The sequence below is a fragment of the Lytechinus pictus genome, chromosome 17 (assembly GCF_037042905.1).
Source record: "Lytechinus pictus isolate F3 Inbred chromosome 17, Lp3.0, whole genome shotgun sequence".
Taxonomy (NCBI): domain Eukaryota; kingdom Metazoa; phylum Echinodermata; class Echinoidea; order Temnopleuroida; family Toxopneustidae; genus Lytechinus; species Lytechinus pictus.
In genome coordinates, this window is record NC_087261.1 from 12,652,504 (window position 1) to 12,660,679 (window position 8,176).

The following is an 8,176-nucleotide window of genomic DNA, read 5'->3' on the forward strand; positions in this document are numbered from 1 at the left end:
TGTTACTCGTAAACCTCCATTTTCATAGTTTTGATACATTGTGCTTCTTTTTTATTTTATCTTGTCCATTCCAAATGAATTAGAATGTGATTCTTTCTATTTCCACATAAACCCACTTCGGGGCCACAATCAAAGATGAGACATAAATCAGTTTTGAAAGTGCATACGTTTTTAGAAGATGAATTTTCCCTAATATGGTCAAATCTCTTTGCTTCCACAAACTCAATAGCTATTTTATTTTGCTTAATATTTCTTTGTAGTTCATTTCTTCTTTGACCTTCACATCCATGGCAAAATATATTCCCAAAATCTTCACTTCTTTAACCATATTCCATCCTTTTGGGACAGAGTCCTGGTTTGTACTGGTTAATTCCTAATCTCATTAAATTTCTTTTATCCTTGTTTAATATGAGACCACTTAATTTACCAAAAACATCAAAAAGTAATTCAAGTCTTTCTAAGGACCGTTCATCTCGTACAAAAATCGACACATCATCAGCATACAGCACTTGTTTAACTTCATTCTGAGCCAATAAAATACCCATAACCCCTGTATAATTTGTTATAACATTTGCAAGTAATTCAATAGATAAAATAAAAATGTAAGGCGAGAGGGGATCTCCCTGTCTTACTTCCCTCTGTATATCAAAATAACCAGTTGTGAAGCCACCATTCATAACACAACTACATGCTCCACTTTACAAAGTTTTGATCCACTGTCTAAAAGATACACCAAATCCAAACATTTCTAATACATTTCGTATAAACTCATGCGATACAGAGTCAAATGCTTTTTCAAAATCCACCGCTAATAAAGAGCCTTTTATATTGTTATTCAAAGCCTGAAACAAAATATCATCAATATAAAGACGAACTGCTTCGCCTATATTTCGATTATTAATGTATCCATAAACCTGGTCAACCTGTATAATTTCGGGGAGAATCTCTTTAATTCTTTTGGCAAGAACTATAGGTTTTTAATTACCTACTTTTTCAATTAGAGTGATTTCTCCATTTCTGTGATGCAGACAATTCACCTTTTTCAAAAGTTTCATTTAAACAATCAACCAATAGGTCATCAATTACACACCAAAACGTGGAGTAGAATTCTGTTTGGGGATTCATTAAGTTGCATGCTTTTCAAAGCCTCAAAACATTCACTTTTGCTTAATTTACCTTCACATCTATTTTTTATTGTCTTCTGATAATTAAGTAATACCTTGGATGAAAGGGATTTTTTTCAGTAAATTTTCAACATCATTGCAAACTCTTACAAGAATATAAGGAACTGTAGAATAATTTGATGATTCTTAGAATTTCATCTTTGTCGCTATGTATCTGATTATCTTCACCTATTAATTTATGAATCTCAGATTTACGTTTGTTTGATAACACAAGTTGTTCAAAAATGCAAAATTCTTTCCCCCTTTTTCACTCCAGGCCCCGCGTGACCTTACTTTGAGACCATCAAGGCCAAAGTCAGATAACTTCTTAAGGAGTTCTCTTTTTTCCTCCAAATTCTTCCGCAAAACATCAGTTATTCACAGCAATTTGCTGTTCTAATGGGGTGTTGCAAGAAACTTGCGATTGAACGCAAATCGAACGCAACTCCCAAAATTGAGCGTAAGTCCTCCGATTAAACGCAAATCTGCAATTGAACGCAAGTTACGTTCAATCCTGTTGCAAGAAGAAGTTGCGTTTGATCAATTAAACGTAGATCAAGCGCAAGCTTTGCAATTGATTGCAAATCGAACGTAACTTATGTAAGATTTTGAAGGATGCGCAAAATTTGCGTTCGATTTACGTTCAATTGATTGTCCATAGGCTTGTGTACTAAAAATTCTGCAAAATTTTTTTTTTGTATTTTGTTTTGAAAACTTGTGTAAATTATGCCATTTTCAATTTTCCATGGGTTTTTTTTCAAGAAAAACTTGAAATAATGTTATTTTCAATCTTTATAGGCCTCTTCAGCAATCATGCCATTATTTTCACACACTTTCAGTACATTCTCTCCTAATATCATTTTAAAGTGTGTCAATCACCAAAAATATTCTGCTCTTGTTATCAGAGGTCATGGAATATTCAAATTGTGATTTCTGAAATAATTTGTATGAAGAAATGTTGAAAAAATAATAACTCTCCATAGGCACAAAAGCCACTCTTTATTAAAACACTTCATGCACTGGCAAATGCTTATCAATATTTCTGAGCGTTTGCAGTAAATACAACTCAGAAGATGTTTTGCAAGAGCACTAAATTGCTTAAATGCTTTCATTCATACATATCATAATGAATAACATGCCCAATTAAGTTATTTTAGTTTGATTTTCAAATAAAACATGCATTTCAGGAGATTGCTACACTTCAAAATCTGAAGCTCTCTTGTTTCTCTCTCTTTAATCATGAGATTGCATCGTAGATATATATCACACTTGCATACAGGGATGAGGTCGAGGCTGATTCTTCCGAGTCATGAGACAGCTTGAGAGAACTTCCCATAGATTCTGTACAGTGACTCGGACCAAGGCCAGCAAAATGTTGCCTCGAGGTCAGCATTGACTACATCCCTGCTTGGACTTGAAAAGATCCATTGATCTGTGCACAAAAAAGAACACTGCTCAAGACATTCATTATTGATGGACCTTTTATTTTCATTTTTCAATGTTTCTTGCTCCCGAGGAATTACTTCTGAGATTCAGTTATATTCAGTTAAATTTCATATCATCTACATCAAGTGTTTCACCACAGAATGTCTTGTTTGAAATTGATGTGTATCATGCAGAAGACCACAGTTCTTAAGGTTGGCATGAAGAATCCATAGAAGTCCAGTCAGGAAAGCCACAAGCGTCTCTGCTTGAAGGAACAAATCTGGTTTCCAGAAGCAGTCTAATTTGAGATGAATTTGGAGAGCTCCATGGAGTGAAGTTTTTAAACAAGCAACGCCCTCATTCTGTAGTCCACTCTTATAATGATGTTACTACACAGGGGCCGCGGAACGGTTTTCAAAGTGGGGGGGGGGGGGGGCTGAGCCAAAAGTGGGGGGGGGGGGGGCTGACCATGCTAAAAATCACAATCATATGGTCATTTTTATGTTTTTGTACACGGTTTTGGAAAAAAGTGGGGGGGGGGGGCTGAAGCCCCCCCAGCCCCCCCCCCCCCCCGGTTCCGCGGCCCCTGCTACAGACAGGAGCAGCTCTGAATTCAGTTCTGATAATCAACCTGTTCATAAAAAAATAATAATATGGGAAATAATGCAAGCCCATAACTATACATAGCTTGGGTTAGTTCAAATTTTGTCCTTTCAGTGCAAGAACGCCCTTAGCAAAACATTTGTGTGCACCCATCGGTGCAGAAATGCCCCTATGTCTGCTGGTAAGGGCGTTGTTTGCACCCAAATGATGATATGATAGAGGGATAGTGGCTTACTCCTGAGACCATAGTAATTGGCAATTTGCCATGAAGTAATCTAAAAAAGTGTGAACTGATTGTTTTTCCCCAAATAAAAGAATCATGGAAATTAAAATATGCAATAAATTAAATCAATGAAAGCAAAATACACACTTTCATACAGTACACCTTGGATGAGCACAACCACCCCCTCCCCTCCCCCCATCAATGGGATGTCTTCATTGCTGAGAAGTCCAGTCAAGATAGAGATTTGTGTTAGCCTTTTTCATTTTGCATTATCCTTGGGTCAATGTGTACAGATTTCACCCTCATCCCCATTACGATCATGGTGAATTATTAATAATAATACAGTTTACATGTAACCTACCATTCAAGAGTTGATAAAATGAATCAATCAGCTGGTTGCAAGAACACACATTGTAGCAGACACAGTTATGGTGGTTCTGAGGTTCCAGACTTCTTTGTCATAACTGTAGTAAGCAATTAAAAGCAAAAAGCAAAGAGATAAAACATATTCATGAAATTAATATACAAGTTAAGCTCAGTTGCCAGTGTGTTAATCATAATAGTAGTCCAAGGGTATTTTGATTAAAGTCACTTCTGGCCTGGGGAGGGGCACTATGGTTCCTCAGCCATTGGCGGCGCAATAAAAAAAATTATGAAATCCTACCTTTTGCTTTAATTTACTAAAAAAAAGCTCGTAATAGAATGCCAAACTTTGGTGTACATATTCTTTTCTAGAGCAATCCTAACAACTTTACTTTAAAAAATCTGGTATCAAAATAAATTCCTTTCAATTCATGTTTTTTTTATAAATATTTTTTCTTAACTTCTTAAATTTTTTTTTTAATTATTTTCAAGACAAAGTTCATCAGTGACATTAAATTACTATTGTCAATAAAAAAAAATTACCCAGTTATGAATATTGACTTTTTAGATGTAATCATAATTCTGTCTGACATGTACTTAAACAAACATAATGATGCAAAATTTCCTGACCCTGTACCTGGGAAAGGCAAATTTAGTATCAAAAGTTGTGTGAGACTTGAAAGTAAAACGTCAGTCAGCGGTGCGGAAATAAAATTTTGAGTGGCAGATTTATTCTGAAAAATGTCAAGGGGGACCATATGCCATATGCCCTCCCACCCCCGAGTATTGTGCTTGATGTGGAAAGATGTAAAAAAAAAAATCATGATTATGCATTCAATATTAATAATGAGACACCCTTTAACTGAAAGCACCTGGAAAAGCATTGTAATCATCCATTAAACAATTTAAAGTGAAAAAAAAATATGTCATCTATATAGCACCTCATGTGCTTGCATAAAAACCAAGAGTCAGCTACATAGTAGCCCGGGGGGGGGGGGTACTCACGAGATAAGGCATATGGGGATATGCCGCAGGAATGGGTCGCCTTTTTTGAAGAAATCCCTAAACATGGCGTATGGTTTTATGCTGGAAAATCCCTAAGCATGGCCCAATTTTTAGATAATGTCCTTAAACATGGGTCCATATTCTACTCCAATGTCTTAGGTGCAAATCCAAAATGACCTTACATTTTGGGCGATAACCTTTTTTTTTGTTTTGCTTGTCAAGTTTTCCAGGCGAAAATGTGCCCCCCCCCCTTTTTGGAAATCCTGGATCCGCCCCTGTAATGAATCCCTAATAATGGGTACCTTTTTAGCCAAAATGACCTGTAAATATGGGTACGGGTTTCGAACTTACAGCCGTACACCTTTGTCCAAACCAAATCTAAGTACCCCCCCCCCGGCATAGTAGATCTACATATTGAATCAAAAAAATAAATGTATTTACATGTATATCTTTTTATATTTATATAAGATGGATATTAAAAATGTGACTCATACGGCACATCATTACAAATCAACGACACAAATAGACTGTCCTTGCTAAGAACCTCTTGTGCAATCTGCCCGTAAGAATATTAAAAAAAGAGCCCTGGGCGGGCAACATCCTATTCAATGTTAAAACTTCCCCAATAATGTGGCAGATGTGGCCAATAGATTCTGAAAAGTAGCCCAATACATGTAGACCCCCTATACCTTTGTTTTTTTTTCTTGTCTGGCGAGATATACGGAGTCTGGAGACCCCCCCCCCCCCAAAATAGAAAAAAAAAATAATAAATATATATTTTTTATCTTCCAAAGACAAATGTCGACACAGCAAAATTTTCACTTTATCCCAGGCCAGGCCAAGGAAAGTCATAAAAAGGGAGGTTAACGGTAGACTACCTCGAGCGAAGTTCGTGCAGGCTCCACTCCACTTCACTACCGCTACACTACGCTCCACCTACCCGAACTTCGAGACCGTGAACTCTATCTGATATTCCGAGTGACAAAGGTGGGATTTTATGGGGGGGGGGGGGGGGAAATATAAAATTCATGCAACATCACGATCTTTAAAAACAATTAAATTTAATATTCTTACTTTACACCAAGTTTCACTTCTTTTCCATGCTTCTATCAGTCTAAAAATGGGTGATTTAGAGCCAACATGAAGTTCCTCACACGTATAAATAATTTGCTGCCGATTTCAAAACATTGCATGCACGTGCGATAATAGCGAATTAGTTATTTGTGTGAGGAACTTCATGTTGGCTCTAAATCACCCATTTTTAGACTGATAGAAGCATGGAAAAGAAGTGAAACTTGGTGAAAAGTAAGAATATTAGTTTTAATTGTTTTTAAAGATAGTGATGTTGCATGAATTTTATATTTTCCCCCCATTAAATCCCACCTTTGTTACTCGGAATATCAGATAGCTCGTTCAGTCTCGAAGTTCGGGTAGGTGGAGCGTAGTGTAGCAGTAGTGAAGTGGAGTAGGGCCTGCACGAACTTCGCTCGAGGTAACGTTAGACAGACTCTTAAAAAAAGAGAGTCAAATGGAGAGGAATCTTTTTTTTTTGGAAATGTCTAGAGTGTAATGGAAGTCTTTAATTTCTATTTACTGGATGGCTATTCGCCGTTGAAACCGATATATAACTTTAAAAATCATTTCAAATAGGAACAAAAATAATCTTTAAAGGTCATTTTCGATGTTTCATACATAATTAGAGCCTGCACATTTACTTGCTTCTGGGTGATTTTTAACAGCACTGCACCGGCAATGACAATGACAATGACAATGACAATGACAATGATTTTATTTCTTTGACGGCCCCTCCTGGGGGCATAGAAGAAATATAACAACTTACAACAATGGCAATAATAGGCATAAGAAAAAAATACCAAGGTAACAAGAATCAAACATGATGATAATAAACATATGTACAATACAAGACATGCCGTGTTGTTGATACAACATTGCATTACCGACACAAAAAAGTCAAGTGTGGGACTGGGATTGAAATTGTACGGTAGAAAATTTGTTGAACGTGAAATTTCGACCGGCGATAAAGATACATTTTCACTTTTTTCAGAATAATTTTTTTCCCTGGCATAGGTCTAAAATATATAAATTCTCTAAAAACATACATAATGGAGAAAGAATTGTCTGAAAAATGAATATTTTCTACTTACTCTCTTCCACAAACAGGATTGTTGCAAGCCATTATTTTGCTTTTTCGGCTAGTCTTGTGCTGCAGACCCTGTTTACAGCTGCAAATCGTCTGCAGGTCAGCTGCAACTTGCGTTCAATCGCAAGCCTTTTTCTTGCAACGCAAATTGGCGATTGATTGCTAGTTGCAGTCGATCGGAATCGGCTGCAAAGTTGCAGTCGATTTGCAATCAATTGCAACATAACTTTCTTGCAACGCCTCATAAGTCTTTCACTTTGGACTCTAAAATCAGCTTATTTCTTTCTCGTGCCTTTTCTTTAGAATATTTTCGAGTACACTCTCTAATCTTTAATCTAATAAAGCCCCAAAGCAATGAGTAATTAGAAAAGACATTTCTGTGTTGCTTTTTCCACTGAACTAAGAATCTCATTTTTCATAGCAGAACATATATTCTTTATCATAATAATTGAATTTCCAATATGAAGGACCTCGCTTCACTTCTTTTTTTCCACTACTACAGGTAAGCAAGATTCCAGAATGGTCTGGAGTTACGGTAAAATGTCATATTCCAGCACCAATGTTTCAACTTCTTTTGATATTATCCAATAATCTAGCCTACTTTGAATAGGTAGTGTCTTCTGTCTTAAAGTAAACTGTTGTTTTCCTGGATATATTTTCCTCCAAATATCTATTAATTGAAATTTGTCCATGAACTCCAAAAATTCTGTATTAAATCTAGATTTCACCTGTATGGTTGACCCCTTATCATCTAATTTATCATCTAATATCATATTAAAATCACCACCTAATATAATAACATGACTGAGAGAATTTTTATTTATAATGATATTGATCTTTTGCAGGACTCTTCTATTTGCTCATTTGCCTTGTTCCTAGTTGGAAATAAACATTTCCTAATATCATTCTAACTCCATCTAATTCACAGTCGAATGTAAGGTATCTACCATCGTTATCCCTTTCCATCTTTACAATATTAATAAGCTTAGCTGCATTTGCACATGTTCTGCAGATATCTTCGATGCGGACTTTTGCATCGCGCGCCCAGCTGATAATGTAAACAAACTTTAGACTCTTCACTAGTCGCTTTGTAGCTATTTTTGCGGAGATTGCCTTCGCCAGGGTGTAAAACGGAAACGCGCCGCCGGTGTAGCGGCGGATTTGGTTCCACCGGCGGATACCGTATCCGCCGGCAGATATGGTTCTAAATGGCCGATATCGTTTTTAATCGGA

At 36.5% G+C, this 8,176-nt stretch overlaps 1 long non-coding RNA gene across 1 annotated transcript; it reads right to left on the reverse strand.

Annotated features, from left to right (window-relative positions):
- Nucleotides 1-3,157: 3,157 nt before the first annotated feature.
- On the reverse strand, nt 3,158-7,906 carry LOC135157240 (uncharacterized). The gene is made up of 3 exons (XR_010296265.1): nt 6,948-7,906; nt 3,776-3,878; nt 3,158-3,219 (listed from the first exon to the last, which is right to left on the reverse strand). It is a non-coding gene; the product is annotated as an uncharacterized LOC135157240 (long non-coding RNA).
- Nucleotides 7,907-8,176: the final 270 nt, after the last annotated feature.